The following is a 23,673-nucleotide window of genomic DNA, read 5'->3' as shown; positions in this document are numbered from 1 at the left end:
TTCCTTTACGTGCTCTATTTAGGCGACATTAATCTCATTTGAGCTCCTTGTACCTGCTGCTGTTTTCTCCACACCTCATACTGCCTTTTCTCTCTTTCTCTCTTTCTCTGAGGTTGGTGGCTACTTTCCAAAGCTTCTGATGCCCCAATGTTCCTTCATCTTGTTGTCAGACGTGAATTGGAAAAGCAACCAAATTAACAAGCCTTTACCACTCATACATGGCAGAGGTTTATACTTTAATTCAATGAGCTAAGAAAAGCGTGTTGTGGGGCCCCTATGAGCCATGGTGCTTGCTTCATCATAATTAGGCACGCAGTCATTAGCCACAGCTCTGATCATGGGTCACGGAGGTCAGTTTCAATAATTCCTCAAAAACCTAACCATGCAGTCCCCCCTAACTGTGTAGTTATCTTGCTTTACTGCTGTTTGTGTGATTAGCTGGGAGGAGCTCACGGCAGCATCCTCCCAATAAAAGTGTAGATGGACCGCTCCTTAACTCTTTCTTGCTTCATATACAGATGGCTTGAGGAGGTACAGGGGAGATGCAGGTCTACTAGACAGAATAGAAGATCTGCGCCAGGTGTGTTTCTCTGCATTGGTGTCCCATCACAGGCCCACAAGTGTATGTGTGATCTTTGACTCCTGGCAGTTCACAAGCAGGTGGCCAGGAAACGGTTTCAGCCTATCAACCACTGAGGAGACAAAGCCTTTGTATAAGGAATGAGGAAGCAATGAACACATTCAGCCTATCACAGGAGTTCCCTGAGTGTTCCGAATTATACATTCTCCATGTCACTGTATGTTATTGAGCCCAAGTAGCTCGCTGTGATCGTATAGTGGTTAGTACTCTGCGTTGTGGCCGCATCAACCTCGGTTTGAATCCGAGTCACGGCATTGTGGTTGGCAATGTCACGGCAGTTGGGTTTTTCTTTTACAAATGTACCAGTTGTTTTTGTAAAATGTCTATTAAAAACAGATCCTTTAAAATATTTAAACGATCTAACGACAAATTATTTAAAGACACATGATTATAAGATGTAGCTATATTGTACCTACTGACATAAATTATCGTTCTTGAACCTATTTGCGGTGGGGGGAACGGAGCTCTCCAAAATGCCAATCAGAATGCAGTTGCAGTTGAGTGACCTGTGTTGTGGCTGTCTAGAGGGAATGCACAAATGTAGCTGTCTCGCAGCCCAATCCAGACGTCAATTGGAGACAGGTTTTCAGGCAAATAGAGCAGTAAGTGCAGAGAAATGCTCACTCTCTAAAAATGGCATTTATAAAATAGTAAAGTTAAATCCAACCTCACCAGTAAATAGGATTTATCAATAAATAAATAAAGCTTCTCCTCTCTGATATGGAATTACCCCCCAAAAAGTATAAGGAAATACCCAATGCTAACCTATGAGAGGGGTAGACCTCACTGTAGTGAAAAATGTAATAGACTGTTTGGTACTACCAGGACATGCAAACTACCACAGTACATGTCTTACCTTTTACTTACATAGCATGATGCCCCTAGGACTACCTAGGGCCTACCTTAGGGGTTAATTATATGTAATAAAATTGGAGTTTAAGGCTTGGCAAGTAGTTTTAAATGACAAGTCGAAGTGGCAGTACACTGCAGCACAGGCACTGCAGTAGCAGGCTTGAGACAGGTTTGAAATGCTACTTCTTTGGGCGGCACAATCAGTCCCTGGGTATATGGTATACCACTTTACAAGGGGCTTTCAAGTCAATTAAATCTGTCAGTCAGGTATACTCCAATTACACACATGATTAGGGAAGAAGCACGTGCACTTCAGCACTGATTAGTAGCGATAAAGTGATCAGAGTCCTAAGGCCAACAAAAAGATACAGCAAAATGAGTAGTTGAAAAGCAATAAGGTAGGGTTGAGGCCACCTTAAGAATGCAAGGTCTAACAAACACAAACTAAGGATAACATGAGTAAAACATCAGGTTTCTCTACGGCATTTGGTGAGACAAGTGTGCCTTCTTTTATCTTCCATAAATGCAATCTTTCCCTAACCCCTTTATTATATAGCTCTTCAAGTAAAAAAGATAAAGCACTTACAAAGGAGCCTCAAATACTCAAAGATGGTAGACTTCTGTATTATGGGCCATAGACTAAAAGCAGCACGAAAACAGAGTGCAATAGGGTCCCAAAAACTTGAGTGCCACATGAGAGTATGCATGAAAGCCTATCCTTTTCCAAACTAGAGATATACTCATGCATTTTTGTTTTTAGGAGAGAATGTGCCTGCTGAAAAAAACATTATTTTTAAAAAGTGCATTGCAGAATACCAGGAATTTGCTGTGGGACACCCTGAAAACTTTCATACAGATCATTTGCACAAAACTTACAGTCAGTTTGGCTGAGTGGTTAAGGCAATGGACTAGAAATCCATTGGGGTCTCCCCGCGCAGGTTCGAATCCTGCCAACAATGAGAAACTTTTTTATATCGGCTACAATTTCAGAAGTTAACCTTCAGAATTTCTTCCATGTCAGTTTTATAAATAGGTGGCTTATTTTGGTGTCACTATTGCCCTTTCACATATTTATTATCGCTACTCCTTTCATATCTTTGCTATAACTCTCGTCCTACATTAGCGCTGGTGCAAACACTTCAAACTATTATACCCTGGCTCTCTCAGTCATACCAATCATGCACTTGAAACTTACTTTACCAATAAAAGAAGCAAATAGAAAAATAAAACAAAAGTGCTTGCTGGATTAGGCAAACACACTTCATAAAACTGCATTTTCTTTTCTATTCTCCCCGTGTTACAAGCTTAACTGCTCCCTGTGTAATTTCTCTTAGCCTGCTGTCCCATGAAGAGAATTTTATCTACAGGCTCTTTCCGTGTTTTTTCCTAGTCTTTCTTTCCCTTTTCTTAGATTTGTAACTGTTCCTTTACGTGCTCTATTTAGGCGACATTAATCTCATTTGAGCTCCTTGTACCTGCTGCTGTTTTCTCCACACCTCATACTGCCTTTTCTCTCTTTCTCTCTTTCTCTGAGGTTGGTGGCTACTTTCCAAAGCTTCTGATGCCCCAATGTTCCTTCATCTTGTTGTCAGACGTGAATTGGAAAAGCAACCAAATTAACAAGCCTTTACCACTCATACATGGCAGAGGTTTATACTTTAATTCAATGAGCTAAGAAAAGCGTGTTGTGGGGCCCCTATGAGCCATGGTGCTTGCTTCATCATAATTAGGCACGCAGTCATTAGCCACAGCTCTGATCATGGGTCACGGAGGTCAGTTTCAATAATTCCTCAAAAACCTAACCATGCAGTCCCCCCTAACTGTGTAGTTATCTTGCTTTACTGCTGTTTGTGTGATTAGCTGGGAGGAGCTCACGGCAGCATCCTCCCAATAAAAGTGTAGATGGACCGCTCCTTAACTCTTTCTTGCTTCATATACAGATGGCTTGAGGAGGTACAGGGGAGATGCAGGTCTACTAGACAGAATAGAAGATCTGCGCCAGGTGTGTTTTTCTGCATTGGTGTCCCATCACAGGCCCACAAGTGTATGTGTGATCTTTGACTCCTGGCAGTTCACAAGCAGGCGGCCAGGAAACGGTTTCAGCCTATCAACCACTGAGGAGACAAAGCCTTTGTATAAGGAATGAGGAAGCAATGAACACATTCAGCCTATCACAGGAGTTCCCTGAGTGTTCCGAATTATACATTCTCCATGTCACTGTATGGTATTGAGCCCAAGTAGCTCGCTGTGATCGTATAGTGGTTAGTACTCTGCGTTGTGGCCGCATCAACCTCGGTTTGAATCCGAGTCACGGCATTGTGGATGGCAATGTCACGGCAGTTGGGTTTTTCTTTTACCAAATGTACCAGTTGTTTTTGTAAAATGTCTATTAAAAACAGATCCTTTAAAATATTTAAACGATCTAACGACAAATTATTTAAACACACATGATTATAAGATGTAGCTATATTGTACCTACTGACATAAATTATCGTTCTTGAACCTATTTGCGGTGGGGGGAACGGAGCTCTCCAAAATGCCAATCAGAATGCAGTTGCAGTTGAGTGACCTGTGTTGTGGCTGTCTAGAGGGAATGCACAAATGTAGCTGTCTCGCAGCCCAATCCAGACGTCAATTGGAGACATGTTTTCAGGCAAATAGAGCAGTAAGTGCAGAGAAATGCTCACTCTCTAAAAATGGCATTTATAAAATAGTAAAGTTAAATCCAACCTCACCAGTAAATAGGATTTATCAATAAATAAATAAAGCTTCTCCTCTCTGATATGGAATTACCCCCCAAAAAGTATAAGGGAATACCCAATGCTAACCTATGAGAGGGGCAGACCTCACAGTAGTGAAAAATGTAATAGACTGTTTGGTACTACCAGGACATGCAAACTACCACAATACATGTCTTACCTTTTACTTACTTAGCATGATGCCCCTAGGACTACCTAGGGCCTACCATAGGGGTTAATTATATGTAATAAAATTGTAGTTTAAGGCTTGGCAAGTAGTTTTAAATGGCAAGTTGAAGTGGCAGTACACTGCAGCACAGGCACTGCAGTAGCAGGCTTGAGACAGGTTTGAAATGCTACTTCTTTGGGCGGCACAATCAGTCCCTGGGTATATGGTATACCACTTTACAAGGGGCTTTCAAGTCAATTAAATCTGTCAGTCAAGTATACTCCAATTACACACATGATTAGGGAAGAAGCACGTGCACTTCAGCACTGATTAGTAGCGATAAAGTGATCAGAGTCCTAAGGCCAACAAATAGATACAGCAAAATGCGTAGGTGAAAAGCAATAAGGTAGGGTTCAGGCCACCTTAAGAATGCAAGGTCTAACAAAAACAAACTAAGGATAACATGAGTAAAACATCAGGTTTCTCTACGGCATTTGGTGAGACAAGTGTGCCTTCTTTTATCTTCCATAAATGCAATCTTTCCCTGACCCCTTTATTATATAGCTCTTCAAGTAAAAAAGATAAAGCACTTACAAAGGAGCCTCAAATACTCAAAGATGGTAGACTTCTGTAATATGGGCCATAGACTAAAAGCAGCACGAAAACAGAGTGCAATAGGGTCCCAAAAACTTGAGTGCCACATGAGAGTATGAATGAAAGCCTATCCTTTTCCAAACTAGAGATATACTCATGCAATTTTTGTTTTTAGGAGAGAATGTGCCTGCTGAAAAATACATTATTTAAAAAAAGTGCATTGCAGAATACCAGGAATTTGCTGTGGGACACCTTGAAAACTTTCATACAGATTATTTGCACAAAACTTACAGTCAGTTGTGGCCGAGTGGTTAAGGCGATGGACTAAAAATCCATTGGGGTCTCCCCGCGCAGGTTCGAATCCTGCCAACAACGAGAAACTTTTTAACATCGGCTACAATTTCAGAAGTTAACCTTTAGAATTTCTTCCATGTCAGTTTTATAAATAGGTGGCTTATTTTGGTGTCACTATTGCCCTTTCACATATTTATTATCGCTACCCCTTTCATATCTTTGCTATAACTCTCGTCCTACATTAGCGCTGTTGCAAACACTTCAAATTATTATACCCTGGCTCTCTCAGTCATACCATTCATGCACTTGAAACTTACTTTACCAATAAAAGAAGCAAATAGAGAAATAAAACAAAAGTGCTTGCTGGATTAGGCAAACACACTTCATAAAACTGCATTTTCTTTTCTATTCTCCCCGTGTTACAAGCTTAACTGCTCCCTGTGTAATTTCTCTTAGCCTGCTGTCCCAGGAAGAGAATTTTATCTACAGGCTCTTTCCGTGTTTTTTTCCTAGTCTTTCTTTCCCTTTTCTTAGATTTGTAACTGTTCCTTTATGTGCTCTATTTAGGCGCCATTAATCTCATTTGAGCTCCTTGTACCTGCTGCTGTTTTCTCCACACCTCATACTGCCTTTTCCCTCTTTCTCTCTTTCTCTGAGGTTGGTGGCTACTTTCCAAAGCTTCTGATGCCCCAATGTTCCTTCATCTTGTTGTCAGACGTGAATTGGAAAAGCAACCAAATTAACAAGCCTTTACCACTCATATATGGCAGAGGTTTATACTTTAATTGAGCTAAGAAAAGCGTGTTGTGGGGCCCCTACGAGCCATGGTGCTTGCTTCATCATAATTAGGCACGCAGTCATTAGCCACAGCTCTGATCATGGGTCACTGAGGTCAGTTTCAATAATTCCTCAAAAACCTAACCATGCAGTCCCCCCTAACTGTGTAGTTATCTTGCTTTACTGCTGTTTGTGTGATTAGCTGGGAGGAGCTCACGGCAACATCCTCCCTATAAAAGTGTAGATGGACCGCTCCTTAACTTTTTCTTGCTTCACATACAGATGGCTTGAGGTGGTGCAGGGGAGATGCAGGTCTAATAGACAGATTAGAAGATCTGCGCCAGGTGTGCTTCTCTGCATTGGTGTCCCATCACAGGCCCACAAGTGTATGTGTGATCTTTGACTTCTGGCAGTTCACAAGCAGGCGGCCAGGAAACAGTTTCAGCCTATCAGCCACTGAGGAGACAAAGCCTTTGTATAAGGAATGAGGAAGCAATGAACACATTCAGCCTATCACAGGAGTTCCCTGAGTGTTCCGAATTATAAATTCTCCATGTCACTGTGTGCTATTGAGCCCAAGTAGCTCGCCGTGATCGTATAGTGGTTAGTACTCTGCGTTGTGGCCGCAGCAACCTCGGTTCGAATCCGAGTCACAGCATTGTGGTTGGCAATGTCACAGCAGTTGGGTTTTTCTTTTACAGAATTACCAAATGTACCAGTTGTTTTTGTAAAATGTCTATTAAAAACAGATCCTTTAAAATATTTGAACGATCTAACGACAAATTATTTAAACACACATGATTATAAGATGTAGCCTTATTTTTGTTTTTAGGAGAGAATGTGCCTGCTGAAAAAAACATTATTTTTAAAAAGTGCATTGCAGAATATCAGGAATTTGCTGTGGGACACCTTGAAAACTTTCATACAGATCATTTGCACAAAACTTACAGTCAGTTTGGCTAAGTGGTTAAGGCAATGGACTAGAAATCCATTGGGGTCTCCCCGCGCAGGTTTGAATCCTGCCAACAATGAGAAACTTTTTTATATCGGCTACAATTTCAGAAGTTAACCTTCAGAATTTCTTCCATGTCAGTTTTATAAATAGGTGGCTTATTTTGGTGTCACTATTGCCCTTTCACATATTTATTATCGCTACTCCTTTCATATCTTTGCTATAACTCTCGTCCTACATTAGCGCTGGTGCAAACACTTCAAACTATTATACCCTGGCTCTCTCAGTCATACCATTCATGCACTTGAAACTTACTTTACCAATAAAAGAAGCAAATAGAAAAATAAAACAAAAGTGCTTGCTGGATTAGGCAAACACACTTCATAAAACTGCATTTTCTTTTCTATTCTCCCCGTGTTACAAGCTTAACTGCTACCTGTGTAATTTCTCTTAGCCTGCTGTCCCATGAAGAGAGTTTTATCTACAGGCTCTTTCCGTGTTTTTTTCCTAGTCTTTCTTTCCCTTTTCTTAGATTTGTAACTGTTCCTTTACGTGCTCTATTTAGGCGACATTAATCTCATTTGAGCTCCTTGTACCTGCTGCTGTTTTCTCCACACCTCATACTGCCTTTTCTCTCTTTCTCTCTTTCTCTGAGGTTGGTGGCTACTTTCCAAAGCTTCTGATGCCCCAATGTTCCTTCATCTTGTTGTCAGACGTGAATTGGAAAAGCAACCAAATTAACAAGCCTTTACCACTCATACATGGCAGAGGTTTATACTTTAATTCAATGAGCTAAGAAAAGCGTGTTGTGGGGCCCCTATGAGCCATGGTGCTTGCTTCATCATAATTAGGCACGCAGTCATTAGCCACAGCTCTGATCATGGGTCACGGAGGTCAGTTTCAATAATTCCTCAAAAACCTAACCATGCAGTCCCCCCTAACTGTGTAGTTATCTTGCTTTACTGCTGTTTGTGTGATTAGCTGGGAGGAGCTCACGGCAGCATCCTCCCAATAAAAGTGTAGATGGACCGCTCCTTAACTCTTTCTTGCTTCATATACAGATGGCTTGAGGAGGTACAGGGGAGATGCAGGTCTACTAGACAGAATAGAAGATCTGCACCAGGTGTGTTTCTCTGCATTGGTGTCCCATCACAGGCCCACAAGTGTATGTGTGATCTTTGACTCCTGGCAGTTCACAAGCAGGTGGCCAGGAAACGGTTTCAGCCTATCAACCACTGAGGAGACAAAGCCTTTGTATAAGGAATGAGGAAGCAATGAACACATTCAGCCTATCACAGGAGTTCCCTGAGTGTTCCGAATTATACATTCTCCATGTCACTGTATGTTATTGAGCCCAAGTAGCTCGCTGTGATCGTATAGTGGTTAGTACTCTGCGTTGTGGCCGCATCAACCTCGGTTTGAATCCGAGTCACGGCATTGTGGTTGGCAATGTCACGGCAGTTGGGTTTTTCTTTTACAAAATTACCAAATGTACCAGTTGTTTTTGTAAAATGTCTATTAAAAACAGATCCTTTAAAATATTTAAACGATCTAACGACAAATTATTTAAACACACATGATTATAAGATGTAGCTATATTGTACCTACTGACATAAATTATCGTTCTTGAACCTATTTGCGGTGGGGGGAACGGAGCTCTCCAAAATGCCAATCAGAATGCAGTTGCAGTTGAGTGACCTGTGTTGTGGCTGTCTAGAGGTAATGCACAAATGTAGCTGTCTCGCAGCCCAATCCAGACGTCAATTGGAGACATGTTTTCAGGCAAATAGAGCAGTAAGTGCAGAGAAATGCTCACTCTCTAAAAATGGCATTTATAAAATAGTAAAGTTAAATCCAACCTCACCAGTAAATAGGATTTATCAATAAATAAATAAAGCTTCTCCTCTCTGATATGGAATTACCCCCCAAAAAGTATAAGGAAATACCCAATGCTAACCTATGAGAGGGGTAGACCTCACTGTAGTGAAAAATGTAATAGACTGTTTGGTACTACCAGGACATGCAAACTACCACAGTACATGTCTTACCTTTTACTTACATAGCATGATGCCCCTAGGACTACCTAGGGCCTACCTTAGGGGTTAATTATATGTAATAAAATTGGAGTTTAAGGCTTGGCAAGTAGTTTTAAATGACAAGTCGAAGTGGCAGTACACTGCAGCACAGGCACTGCAGTAGCAGGCTTGAGACAGGTTTGAAATGCTACTTCTTTGGGCGGCACAATCAGTCCCTGGGTATATGGTATACCACTTTACAAGGGGCTTTCAAGTCAATTAAATCTGTCAGTCAGGTATACTCCAATTACACACATGATTAGGGAAGAAGCACGTGCACTTCAGCACTGATTAGTAGCGATAAAGTGATCAGAGTCCTAAGGCCAACAAAAAGATACAGCAAAATGAGTAGGTGAAAAGCAATAAGGTAGGGTTGAGGCCACCTTAAGAATGCAAGGTCTAACAAACACAAACTAAGGATAACATGAGTAAAACATCAGGTTTCTCTACGGCATTTGGTGAGACAAGTGTGCCTTCTTTTATCTTCCATAAATGCAATCTTTCCCTAACCCCTTTATTATATAGCTCTTCAAGTAAAAAAGATAAAGCACTTAGAAAGGAGCCTCAAATACTCAAAGATGGTAGACTTCTGTATTATGGGCCATAGACTAAAAGCAGCACGAAAACAGAGTGCAATAGGGTCCCAAAAACTTGAGTGCCACATGAGAGTATGCATGAAAGCCTATCCTTTTCCAAACTATAGATATACTCATGCAATTTTTGTTTTTAGGAGAGAATGTGCCTGCTGAAAAAAACATTATTTTTAAAAAGTGCATTGCAGAATACCAGGAATTTGCTGTGGGACACCTTGAAAACTTTCATACAGATTATTTGCACAAAACTTACAGTCAGTTGTTGTGGCCGAGTGGTTAAGGTGAAGGACTAGAAAACCATTGGGGTATCCCTGCGCAGGTTCGAGTCCTGCCAACAACGAGAACATTTTTAACATCGACTACAATTTCAGAAGTTAACCTATAGAATTTCTTCCATGTCAGTTTTATAAATAGGTGGCTTATTTTGGTGTCACTATTGCCCTTTCACATATTTATTAACGCTACCCCTTTCATATCTTTGCTATAACTCTCGTCCTACATTAGCGCTGGTGCAAACACTTCAAATTATTATACCCTGGCTCTCTCAGTCATACCATTCATGCACTTGAAACTTACTTTACCAATAAAAGAAGCAAATAGAAAAATAAAACAAAAGTGCTTGCTGGATTAGGCAAACACACTTCATAAAACTGCATTTTCTTTTCTATTCTCCCCGTGTTGCAGGCTTAACTGCTCCCTGTGTAATTTCTCTTAGCCTGCTGTCCCAGGAAGAGAATTTTATCTACAGGCTCTTTCCGTGTTTTTTTCCTAGTCTTTCTTTCCCTTTTCTTAGATTTGTAACTGTTCCTTTATGTGCTCTATTTAGGCGCCATTAATCTCATTTGAGCTCCTTGTACCTGCTGCTGTTTTCTCCACACCTCATACTGCCTTTTCCCTCTTTCTCTCTTTCTCTGAGGTTGGTGGCTACTTTCCAAAGCTTCTGATGCCCCAATGTTCCTTCATCTTGTTGTCAGACTTGAATTGGAAGAGCAACAAAATTAACAAGCCTTTACCACTCATACATGGCAGAGGTTTATACTTTAATTCAATGAGCTAAGAAAAGCGTGTTGTGGGGCCCCTACGAGCCATGGTGCTTGCTTCATCATAATTAGGCACGCAGTCATTAGCCACAGCTCTGATCATGGGTCACTGAGGTCAGTTTCAATAATTCCTCAAAAACCTAACCATGCAGTCCCCCCTAACTGTGTAGTTATCTTGCTTTACTGCTGTTTGTGTGATTAGCTGGGAGGAGCTCACAGCAGCATCCTCCCTATAAAAGTGTAGATGGACCGCTCCTGAACTTTTTCTTGCTTCACATACAGAAGGCTTGAGGAGGTACAGGGGAGATGCAGGTCTAATAGACAGAATAGAAGATCTGCGCCAGGTGTGTTTCTCTGCATTGGTGTCCCATCACAGGCCCACAAGTGTATGTGTGATCTTTGACTTCTGGCAGTTCACAAGCAGGCGGCCAGGAAACGGTTTCAGCCTCTCAACCACTGAGGAGACAAAGCCTTTGTATAAGGAATGAGGAAGCAATGAACACATTCAGCCTATCACAGGAGTTCCCTGAGTGTTCCGAATTATAAATTCTCCATGTCACTGTATGCTATTGAGCCCAAGTAGCTAGCCGTGATCGTATAGTGGTTAGTACTCTGTGTTGTGGCCGCAGCAACCTCGGTTCGGATCCGAGTCACGGCATTGTGGTTGGCAATGTCACGGCAGTTGGGTTTTTCTTTTGCAGAATTACCAAATGTACCAGTTGTTTTTGTAAAATGTCTATTAAAAACAGATCCTTTAAAATATTTAAACGTTCTAACGACAAATTATTTAAACACACATGATTATAAGATGTAGCCTTATTTTTGTTTTTAGGAGAGAATGTGCCTGCTGAAAAAAACGTTTTTTTTAAAAAGTGCATTGCAGAATATCAGGAATTTGCTGTGGGACACCTTGAAAACTTTCATACAGATAGATTATTTGCACAAAAATTACAGTCAGTTGTTGTGGCCGAGTGGTTAAGGCGATGGACTAGAAATCCATTGGGGTCTCCCCACGCGGGTTTGAATCCTGCCAACAACGAGAATCTTTTTTACATCGGCTGCAATTTCAGAAGTTAACCTTTAGTATTTCTTCCATGTCACTTTGATAAATAGGTGGCTTATTTTGGTGTCACTATTGCCCTTTCACATATTTATTATCGCTACCCCTTTCATATCTTTGCTATAACTCTCGTCCTACATTAGCGCTGGTGCAAACACTTCAAATTATTATACCCTGGCTCTCTCAGTCATACCATTCATGCACTTGAAACTTACTTTACCAATAAAAGAAGCAAATAGAAAAATAAAACAAAAGTGCTTGCTGGATAAGGCAAACACACTTCATAAAACTGCATTTTCTTTTCTATTCTCCCCGTGTTACAAGCTTAACTGCTCCCTGTGTAATTTCTCTTAGCCTGCTGTCTCAGGAAGAGAATTTTATCTACAGGCTCTTTCCGTGTTTTTTTCCTAGTCTTTCTTTCCCTTTTCTTAGATTTGTAACTGTTCCTTTATGTGCTCTATTTAGGCGCCATTAATCTCATTTGAGCTCCTTGTACCTGCTGCTCTTTTCTCCACACCTCATACTGCCTTTTCCCTCTTTCTCTCTTTCTCTGAGGTTGGTGGATACTTTCCAAAGCTTCTGATGCCCCAATGTTCCTTCATCTTGTTGTCAGACGTGAATTGGAAAAGCAACCAAATTGACAAGCCTTTATCACTCATACATGGCAGAGGTTTATACTTTAATTGAATGAGCTAAGAAAAGCGTGTTGTGGGGCCCCTACGAGCCATGGTGCTTGCTTCATCATAATTAGGCACGCAGTCATTAGCCACAGCTCTGATCATGGGTCACTGAGGTCAGTTTCAATAATTCCTCAAAAACCTAACCATGCAGTCCCCCCTAACTGTGTAGTTATCTTGCTTTACTGCTGTTTGTGTGATTAGCTGGGAGGAGCTCACGGCAGCATCCTCCCTATAAAAGTGTAGATGGACCGCTCCTTAACTTTTTCTTGCTTCACATACAGATGGCTTGAGGTGGTACAGGGGAGATGCAGGTCTAATAGACAGATTAGAAGATCTGCGCCAGGTGTGTTTCTCTGCATTGGTGTCCCATCACAGGCCCACAAGTGTATGTGTGATCTTTGACTTCTGGCAGTTCACAAGCAGGCGGCCAGGAAACGGTTTCAGCCTATCAGCCACTGAGGAGACAAAGCCTTTGTATAAGGAATGAGGAAGCAATGAACACATTCAGCCTATCACAGGAGTTCCCTGAGTGTTCCGAATTATAAATTATCCATGTCACTGTGTGCTATTGAGCCCAAGTAGCTCGCCGTGATCGTATAGTGGTTAGTACTCTGCGTTGTGGCCGCATCAACCTCGGTTCGAATCCGAGTCACGGCATTGTGGTTGGCAAAGTCACGGCAGTTGGGTTTTTCTTTTACAGAATTACCAAATGTACCAGTTGTTTTTGTAAAATGTCTATTAAAAACAGATCCTTTAAAATATTTAAACGATCTAACGACAAATTATTTAAACACACATGATTATAAGATGTAGCCTTATTTTTGTTTTTAGGAGAGAATGTGCCTGCTGAAAAAAACATTATTTTTAAAAAGTGCATTGCAGAATATCAGGAATTTGCTGTGGGACACCTTGAAAACTTTCATACAGATCATTTGCACAAAACTTACAGTCAGTTTAGCTGAGTGGTTAAGGCGATGGACTAAAAATCCATTGGGGTCTCCCCGCGCAGGTTCGAATCCTGCCAACAACGAGAAACTTTTTTACATCGGCTACAATTTCAGAAGTTAACCTTCAGAATTTCTACCATGTCAGTTTTATAAATAGGTGGCTTATTTTGGTGTCACTATTGCCCTTTCACATATTTATTATCGCTACTCCTTTCATATCTTTGCTATAACTCTCGTCCTACATTAGCGCTGGTGCAAACACTTCAAACTATTATACCCTGGCTCTCTCAGTCATACCATTCATGCACTTGAAACTTACTTTACCAATAAAAGAAGCAAATAGAAAAATAAAACAAAAGTGCTTGCTGGATTAGGCAAACACACTTCATAAAACTGCATTTTCTTTTCTATTCTCCCCGTGTTACAAGCTTAACTGCTCCCTGTGTAATTTCTCTTAGCCTGCTGTCCCATGAAGAGAATTTTATCTACAGGCTCTTTCCGTGTTTTTTTCCTAGTCTTTCTTTCCCTTTTCTTAGATTTGTAACTGTTCCTTTACGTGCTCTATTTAGGCGACATTAATCTCATTTGAGCTCCTTGTACCTGCTGCTGTTTTCTCCACACCTCATACTGCCTTTTCTCTCTTTCTCTCTTTCTCTGAGGTTGGTGGCTACTTTCCAAAGCTTCTGATGCCCCAATGTTCCTTCATCTTGTTGTCAGACGTGAATTGGAAAAGCAACCAAATTAACAAGCCTTTACCACTCATACATGGCAGAGGTTTATACTTTAATTCAATGAGCTAAGAAAAGCGTGTTGTGGGGCCCCTACGAGCCATGGTGCTTGCTTCATCATAATTAGGCACGCAGTCATTAGCCACAGCTCTGATCATGGGTCACGGAGGTCAGTTTCAATAATTCCTCAAAAACCTAACCATGCAGTCCCCCCTAACTGTGTAGTTATCTTGCTTTACTGCTGTTTGTGTGATTAGCTGGGAGGAGCTCACGGCAGCATCCTCCCAATAAAAGTGTAGATGGACCGCTCCTTAACTCTTTCTTGCTTCATATACAGATGGCTTGAGGAGGTACAGGGGAGATGCAGGTCTACTAGACAGAATAGAAGATCTGCGCCAGGTGTGTTTCTCTGCATTGGTGTCCCATCACAGGCCCACAAGTGTATGTGTGATCTTTGACTCCTGGCAGTTCACAAGCAGGCGGCCAGGAAACGGTTTCAGCCTATCAACCACTGAGGAGACAAAGCCTTTGTATAAGGAATGAGGAAGCAATGAACACATTCAGCCTATCACAGGAGTTCCCTGAGTGTTCCGAATTATAAATTCTCCATGTCACTGAATGTTATTGAGCCCAAGTAGCTCGCTGTGATCGTATAGTTGTTAGTACTCTGCGTTGTGGCCACAGCAACCTCGGTTCGAATACGAGTCACGGCATTATGGTTGGCAATGTCACGGCAGTTGGGTTTTTCTTTTACAGAATTACCAAATGTACCAGTTGTTTTTGTAAAATGTCTATTAAAAACAGATCCTTTAAAATATTTAAACGATCTAACGACAAATTATTTAAACACACATGATTATAAGATGTAGCTATATTGTACCTACTGACATAAATTATCGTTCTTGAACCTATTTGCGGTGGGGGGAATGGAGCTCTCCCCCATGCCAATCAGAATGCAGTTGCAGTTGAGTGACCTGTGTTGTGGCTGTCTAGAGGGAATGCACAAATGTAGCTGTCTCGCAGCCCAATCCAGACGTCAATTGGAGACAGGTTTTCAGGCAAATAGAGCAGTAAGTGCATAGAAATGCTCACTCTCTAAAAATGGCATTTATAAAATAGTAAAGTTAAATCCAACCTCACCAGCAAATAGGATTTATCAATAAATAAATAAAGCTTCTCCTCTCTGATATGGAATTACCCCCCAAAAGTATAAGGGAATACCCAATGCTAACCTATGAGAGGGGTAGACCTCACTGTAGTGAAAAATGTAATAGACTGTTTGGTACTACCAGGACATGCAAACTACCACAGTACATGTCTTACCTTTTACTTACATAGCATGATGCCCCTAGGACTACCTAGGTCCTACCTTAGGGGTTAATTATATGTAATAAAATTGGAGTTTAAGGCTTGGCAAGTAGTTTTAAATGGCAAGTCGAAGTGGCAGTACACTGCAGCACAGGCACTGCAGTAGCAGGCTTGAGACAGGTTTGAAATGCTACTTCTTTGGGCGGCACAATAAGTCCCTGGGTATATGGTAAAAAACTTTACAAGGGGCTTTCAAGTCAATTAAATCTGTCAGTCAGGTATACTCCAATTACACACATGATTAGGGAAGTAGCACGTGCACTTCAGCACTGATTAGTAGCGATAAAGTGATCAGAGTCCTAAGGCCAACAAAAAGATACAGCAAAATGCGTAGGTGAAAAGCAATAGGGTAGGGTTGAGGCCACCTTAAGAATGCAAGGTCTAACAAAAACAAACTAAGGATAACGTGAGTAAAACATCAGGTTTCTCTACGGCATTTGGTGGGACAAGTGTGCCTTCTTTTATCTTCCATAAATGCAATATTTCCCTGACCCCTTTATTATATAGCTCTTCAAGTAAAAAAGATAAAGCACTTACCAAGGAGCCTCAAATACTCAAAGATGGTAGACTTCTGTAATATGGGCCATAGACTAAAAGCAGCACGAAAACAGAGTGCAATAGGGTCCCAAAAACTTGAGTGCCATATGAGAGTATGCATGAAAGCCTATCCTTTTCCAAACTAGAGATATACTCATGCAATTTTTGTTTTTAGGAGATAATGTGCCTGCTGAAAAAAACATTATTTTAGAAAAGTGCATTGCAGAATACCAGGAATTTGCTGTGGGACACCTTGAAAACTTTCATACAGATTATTTGCACAAAACTTACAGTCAGTTGTTGTGGCCGAGTGGTTAAGGCGATGGACTAGAAATCCATTGGGGTCTCCCTGCGCAGGTTCGAATCCTGCCAACAACGAGAAACTTTTTAACATCGGCTACAATTTCAGAAGTTAACCTTTAGAATTTCTTCCATGTCAGTTTTATAAATAGGTGGCTTATTTTGGTGTCACTATTGCCCTTTCACATATTTATTATCGCTACCCCTTTCATATCTTTGCTATAACTCTCGTCCTACATTAGCGCTGGTACAAACACTTCAAATTATTATACCCTGGCTCTCTCAGTCATACCATTCATGCACTTGAAACTTACTTTACCAATAAAAGAAGCAAATAGAAAAATAAAACAAAAGTGCTTGCTGGATTAGGCAAACACACTTCATAAAACTGCATTTTCTTTTCTATTCTCCCCGTGTTACAAGCTTAACTGCTCCCTGTGTAATTTCTCTTAGCCTGCTGTCCCAGGAAAAGAATTTTATCTACAGGCTCTTTCCGTGTTTTTTTCCTAGTCTTTCTTTCCCTTTTCTTAGATTTGTAACTGTTCCTCTATGTGCTCTATTTAGGCGCCATTAATCTCATTTGAGCTCCTTGTACCTAGGGTGACCAACCGTCCGTAAATTTCACGGACAGTCCGTAATTTGGACCTGGCGTCCGTTGTCCGTCAGGATTCCTTTTACGGACGCCTTTTGTCCGTAATTTTGGAGAGGCCTCTTCTCCCTGATGGCCGCCTAGCCCTCCTCCTGGAGCACAACAAGAGCAGCCCCACGCCGCCCATTGTCATTCTGTATGTCGCTGATTGCCACTTACAGAATGACAATGGATCAGTCTGGGCTGATAAAGCATGTGGCAGCCTCTTCCTGCCACAGTTTAGGGCAGCGCATTCTGTCAGACAGAAGAAATGTGCAAACACGCCAGTGCTGCTATGTGAGAAACCAGTTCGTTCAAAGAAGCTGGTGAAAAGTTGATATAAAGGGGCTGGAGTTCTTTCAGTCTCATTATTTTAGAAAAGTGCACTTTCAATATTATATTCAACGAAGCCATGGTTGCTGCATTTTCATTTTATGCAACTAACAACCATTGCCAAAGCCAATAGTCCTGGCTTGTAGTTGGTGTAATGATACTTGCTGTATTATATATCTGGATTTAATGACAGAAACAACATAATACCACTCGGGCGGAACACTATGCTAAGAACAGATTTTTATATTAGGTGTTTTAAGTCACGCCCTTAATTACATCAAACGCCCCCTTTAGAGAGGACCCTCTTTTTTCACCCTGCTTAAAGCCCTGTAAAAACACCATGTCACAGTAACCTCATAGCATGGCACTGAGCATCATGCATGACTCATGACTTCCACTTTTTCAGACTGCCTATGTACAGGGGCATAATGACCCACCCCACCCCTTGCTTCAGGAACTACAGCAGGATGAATTTCTTGATGGGCCTCTTCTGTATGCAACTCTACAGACAGAGGCTCAGCTCATAATTAATATGAAAATGTGAGTGAGTGAGCAAGTGAAGGGATGGGTGGATGGCTGGATGGATTAGTGAAAGGGTGAATGGCTAAATGAAAGGATGAGTAGAAGGATAATGAGCGAAAGGACGGATGGATGAGTGAAAGGGTGGATGATTGGCGAGTGAATGGGTGGATGGATGAGTGATAGGGACAATGGATGGATTCATGAGTGGATGAGTAGATGGATGGGTGAATGGATGGAAGGAAGGATGGCTAAGTGAAAGGGTCGACGGAGAGAGAAAGGGAGGATGAATGGATGACTGAAAAGGTGAATGGGTGGAAGGATGAGTGACTGGCTGGATGGATGAGTAAGTGAAAGGATGGCTGGGTGGATGAAAGGCTAAATGGCTGGATGGATGAGTGGATGGATGGGTGGAAGAGTGGATGGATGAGTGTACGGATGGATAGGGTGAAAGGGTGGGTGGATGGATAAATGGATGAGTGAAAGTGTGGATGGAGGGATGGATGAGTGAAATTATGGATGTAAGGATACATGATAGATAGGTTTGCAAATGGATGAATATGTTTGGATATAGATGGGATTACTTATATACTATTGCACGACCTCCTCTGATCTGCCTGAAAAACGTGCTTTTTGTCCTGAATTTTGATCCCCTGTCCTGAATTTTTGTCCTGAATTTTGACCCTCTGTCCTGAATTTTTACACTCACCATCCTGAATTTGCACCCATGCCAGTTGGTCACCCTACTTGTACCTCCTGCTGTTTTCTCCACACCTCATACTGCCTTTTCCCTCTTTCTCTCTTTCTCTGAGGTTGGTGGCTACTTTCCAAAGCTTCTGATGCCCCAATGTTCCTTCATCTTGTTGTCAGACGTGAATTGGAAAAGCAACCAAATTAACAAGCCTTTACCACTCATACATGGCAGAGGTTTATACTTTAATTCAATGAGCTAAGAAAAGTGTGTTGTGGGGCCCCTACGAGCCATGGTGCTTGCTTCATCATAATTGGGCACGCAGTCATTAGCCACAGCTCTGATCATGGGTCACTGAGGTCAGTTTCAATAATTCCTCAAAAACCTAACTATGCAGTCCCCCCTAAATGTGTAGTTATCTTGCTTTACTGCTGTTTGTGTGATTAGCTGGGAGGAGCTCACGGCAGCATCCTCCCTATAAAAGTGTAGATGGACCGCTCCTTAACTCTTTCTTGCTTCACATACAGATGGCTTGAGGAGGTACAGGGGAGATGCAGGTCTACTAGACAGAATAGAAGATCTGCGCCAGGTGTGTTTCTCTGCATTGGTGTCCCATCGCAGGCCCACAAGTGTATGTGTGATCTTTGACTCCTGGCAGTTCACAAGCAGGCGGCCAGGAAACGGTTTCAGCCTATCAACCATTGAGGAGACAAAGCCTTTGTATAAGGAATGAGGAAGCAATGAACACATTCAGCCTATCACAGGAGTTCCCTGAGTGTTCCGAATTATAAATTCTCCATGTCATTGTATAATATTGAGCCCAAGTAGCTCGCCGTGATCGTATAGTGGTTAGTACTCTGCGTTGTGGCTGCAGCAACCTCGGTTCGAATCCGAGTCACGGTATTGTGGTTGGCAATGTCACGGCAGTTGGGTTTTTCTTTTACAGAATTACCAAATGTACCAGTTGTTTTTGTAAAATGTCTATTAAAAACAGATCCTTTAAAATATTTAAACAATCTCACGACAAACTATTTAAACACACATGATTATAAGATGTAGCTATATTGTACCTACTGACATAAATTATCGTTCTTGAACCTATTTGCGGTGGGGGGAATGGAGCTCTCCCCCATGCCAATCAAAATGCAGTTGCAGCTGAGTGACCTGTGTTGTGGCTGTCTAGAAGGAATGCACAAATGAAGCTGTCTCGCAGCCCAATCCAGACGTCAATTGGAGACAGGTTTTCAGGCAAATAGAGCAGTAAGTGCAGAGAAATGCTCACTCTCTAAAAATGGCATTTATAAAATAGTAAAGTTAAATCCAACCTCACCAGTAAATAGGATTTATCAATAAATAAATAAAGCTTCTCCTCTCTGATATGGAATTACCCCCCAAAAAGTATAAGGGAATACCCAATGCTAACCTGTGAGAGGGGCAGACCTCACAGTAGTGAAAAATGTAATAGACTGTTTGGTACTACCAGGACATGCAAACTACCACAGTACATGTCTTACCTTTTACTTACATAGCATGATGCCCCTAGGACTACCTAGGGCCTACCTTTTGGTTAATTATATGTAATAAAATTGGAGTTTAAGGCTTGGCAAGTAGTTTTAAATGGCAAGTCGAAGTGGCAGTACACTGCAGCACAGGCACTGCAGTAGCAGGCTTGAGACAGGTTTGAAATGCTACTTCTTTGGGCGGCACAATCAGTCCCTGGGTATATGGTATACCACTTTACAAGGGGCTTTCAAGTCAATTAAATCTGTCAGTCAGGTATACTCCAATTACACACATGATTAGGGAAGAAGCGCGTGCACTTCAGCACTGATTAGTAGTGATAAAGTGATCAGAGTCCTAAGGCCAACAAAAAGATACAGCAAAATGCGTAGGTGAAAATTAATAAGGTAGGGTTGAGGCCACCTTAAGAATGCAAGGTCTAACAAAAACAAACTAAGGATAACATGAGTAAAACATCAGGTTTCTCTACGGCATTTGGTGAGACAAGTGTGCCTTCTTTTATCTTCCATAAATGCAATCTTTCCCTGACCCCTTTATTATATAGCTCTTCAAGTAAAAAAGATAAAGCACTTACAAAGGAGCCTCAAATACTCAAAGATGGTAGACTTCTGTAATATGGGCCATAGACTAAAAGCAGCACGAAAACAGAGTGCAATAGGGTCCCAAAAGCTTGAGTGCCACATGAGAGTATGCATGAAAGCCTATCCTATTCCAAACTATAGATATACTCATGCAATTTTTGTTTTTAGGAGAGAATGTGCCTGCTGAAAAAAACATTATTTTAAAAAAGTGCATTGCAGAATACCAGGAATTTGCTGTGGGACACCTTAAAAACTTTCATATTGATTATTTGCACAATACTTACAGTCAGTTGTTGTGGCCGAGTGGTTAAGGCGATGGACTAGAAAGCCATTGGGGTCTCCCTGTGCAGGTTTGAATCCTGCCAACAACGAGAAACTTTTTAACATCGGCTACAATTTCAGAAGTTAACCTTTAGAATTTCTTCCATGTCAGTTTTATAAATAGGTGGCTTATTTTGGTGTCACTTTTGCCCGTTTACATATTTATTATCGCTGCCCCTTTCATATCTTTGCTATAACTCTCGTCCTACATTAGCACTGGTGCAAACACTTCAAATTATTATACCCTGGCTCTCTCAGTCATACCATTCATGCACTTGAAACTTACTTTACCAATAAAAGAAGCAAATAGAAAAATAAAACAAAAGTGCTTGCTGGATTAGGCAAACACACTTCATAAAACTGCATTTTCTTTTCTATTCTCCCCGTGTTACAAGCTTAACTGCTCCCTGTGTAATTTCTCTTAGCCTGCTGTCACAGGAAGAGAATTTTATCTACATGCTCTTTCCGTGTTTTTTTCCTAGTCTTTCTTTTCCTTTTCTTAGATTTGTAACTGTTCCATTAATCTCATTTGAGCTCCTTGTACCTGCTGCTGTTTTCTCCACACCTCATACTGCCTTTTCCCTCTTTCTCTCTTTCTCTGAGGTTGGTGGCTACTTTCCAAAGCTTCTGATGCCCCAATGTTCCTTCATCTTATTGTCAGACGTGAATTGGAAAAGCAACCAAATTAACAAGCCTTTACCACTCATACATGGCAGAGGTTTATACTTTAATTCAATGAGCTAAGAAAAGCGTGTTGTGGGGCCCCTACGAGCCATGGTGCTTGCTTCATCATAATTAGGCACGCAGTCATTAGCCACAGCTCTGATCATGGGTCACTGAGGTCAGTTTCAATAATTCCTCAAAAACCTAACCATGCAGTCCCCCCTAACTGTGTAGTTATCTTGCTTTACTGCTGTTTGTGTGATTAGCTGGGAGGAGCTCATGGCAGCATCCTCCCTATAAAAGTGTAGATGGACCGCTCCTTAACTTTTTCTTGCTTCACATACAGATGGCTTGAGGAGGTACAGGGGAGATGCAGGTCTACTAGACAGAATAGAAGATCTGCGCCAGGTAAGTTTCTCTGCATTGGTGTCCCATCACAGGCCCACAAGTGTATGTGTGATCTTTGACTCTTGTCAGTTCACAAGCAGGCGACCAGGAAACAGTTTCAGCCTATCAACCACTGAGGAGACAAAGCCTTTGTATAAGGAATGAGGAAGCAATGAACACATTCAGCCTATCACAGGAGTTCCCTGAGTGTTCCGAATTATAAATTCTCCATGTCACTGTATGTTATTGAGCCCAAGTAGCTCGCCGTGATCGTATAGTGGATAGTACTCTGCGTTGTGGCCGCAGGAACCTCGGTTCGAATCCGAGACATGGCATTGTGGTTGGCAATGTAACGGCAGTTGGGTTTTTCTTTTACAGAATTACCAAATGTACCAGTTGTTTTTGTAAAATGTCTATTAAAAACAGATCCTTTAAAATATTTAAACGATCTAACGACAAATTATTTAAACACACGTGATTATAAGATGTAGCTATATTGTACCTACTGACATAATTTATCGTTCTTGAACCTATTTGCGGTGGGGGAATGGAGCTCTCCCCCATGCCAATCAGAATGCAGATGAATGCAGTTGCAGTTGAGTGACCTGTGTTGTGGCTGTCTAGAAGGAATGCACAAATGTAGCTGTCTCGCAGCCCAATCCAGACGTCAGTTGGAGACAGGTTTTCAGGCAAATAGAGCAGTAGGTGCAGAGAAATGCTCACTCTCTAAAAATTGCATTTATAAAATAGTAAAGTTAAATCCAACCTCACCAGTAAATAGGATTTATCAATAAATAAATAAAGCTTCTCCTCTGTGATATGGAATTACCCCCCAAAAAGTATAAGGGAATACCCAATGCTAACCTATGAGAGGGGCAGACCTCACAGTAGTGAAAAATGTAATAGACTGTTTGGTACTACCAGGACATGCAAACTACCACAGTACATGTCTTACCTTTTACTTACATAGCATGATGCCCCTAGGACTACCTAGGGCCTACCTTTTGGTTAATTATATGTAATAAAATTGGAGTTTAAGGCTTGGCAAGTAGTTTTAAATGGCAAGTCGAAGTGGCAGTACACTGCAGCACAGGCACTGCAGTAGCAGGCTTGAGACAGGTTTGAAATGCTACTTCTTTGGGCGGCACAATCAGTCCCTGGGTATATGGTATACCACTTTACAAGGGGCTTTCAAGTCAATTAAATCTGTCAGTCAGGTATACTCCAATTACTCACATGATTAGGGAAGAAGCATGTGCACTTCAGCACTGATTAGTAGCGATAAAGTGATCACAGTCCTAAGGCCAACAAAAAGATACAGCAAAATGTGTAGGTGAAAAGCAATAAGGTAGGGTTGAGGCCATCTTAAGAATGCAAGGTCTAACAAAAACAAACTAAGGATAACATGAGTAAAACATCAGGTTTCTCTACGGCATTTGGTGAGACAAGTGTGCCTTCTTTTATCTTCCATAAATGCAATCTTTCCCTGACCCCTTTATTATATAGCTCTTCAAGTAAAAAAGATAAAGCACTTACAAAGGAGCCTCAAATACTCAAAGATGGTAGACTTCTGTAATATGGGCCATAGACTAAAAGCAGCACGAAAACAGAGTGCAATAGGGTCCCAAAAACTTAAGTGCCACATGAGAGTATGCATGAAAACCTATCCTTTTCCAAACTAGAGA

General features: G+C 41.4%; 5 non-coding genes across 5 annotated transcripts; all 5 read left to right on the top strand.

Moving 5' to 3' along the window:
• The first annotated feature begins 5,285 nt into the window (after window positions 1-5,285).
• On the top strand, window positions 5,286-5,368 carry TRNAF-AAA (transfer RNA phenylalanine (anticodon AAA)). The gene has a single exon. It is a non-coding gene; the product is annotated as a tRNA-Phe (tRNA).
• A 6,313-nt stretch (window positions 5,369-11,681) lies between these two features.
• On the top strand, window positions 11,682-11,763 carry TRNAS-AGA (transfer RNA serine (anticodon AGA)). Its single transcript has one exon. It is a non-coding gene; the product is annotated as a tRNA-Ser (tRNA).
• A 1,653-nt stretch (window positions 11,764-13,416) lies between these two features.
• TRNAF-AAA (transfer RNA phenylalanine (anticodon AAA)) lies at window positions 13,417-13,494 on the top strand. The gene has a single exon. It is a non-coding gene; the product is annotated as a tRNA-Phe (tRNA).
• Window positions 13,495-16,340: 2,846 nt separating this feature from the next.
• On the top strand, window positions 16,341-16,422 carry TRNAS-AGA (transfer RNA serine (anticodon AGA)). Its single transcript has one exon. It is a non-coding gene; the product is annotated as a tRNA-Ser (tRNA).
• Window positions 16,423-20,906: 4,484 nt separating this feature from the next.
• TRNAS-AGA (transfer RNA serine (anticodon AGA)) lies at window positions 20,907-20,988 on the top strand. Its single transcript has one exon. It is a non-coding gene; the product is annotated as a tRNA-Ser (tRNA).
• The last annotated feature ends 2,685 nt before the right edge of the window (window positions 20,989-23,673 follow it).

The sequence above is a fragment of the Lissotriton helveticus genome, chromosome 12 (genome assembly GCF_964261635.1).
Source record: "Lissotriton helveticus chromosome 12, aLisHel1.1, whole genome shotgun sequence".
NCBI classification, from domain to species: Eukaryota; Metazoa; Chordata; class Amphibia; order Caudata; family Salamandridae; genus Lissotriton; species Lissotriton helveticus.
This window is presented reverse-complemented; position numbering and strand designations above follow the sequence as displayed.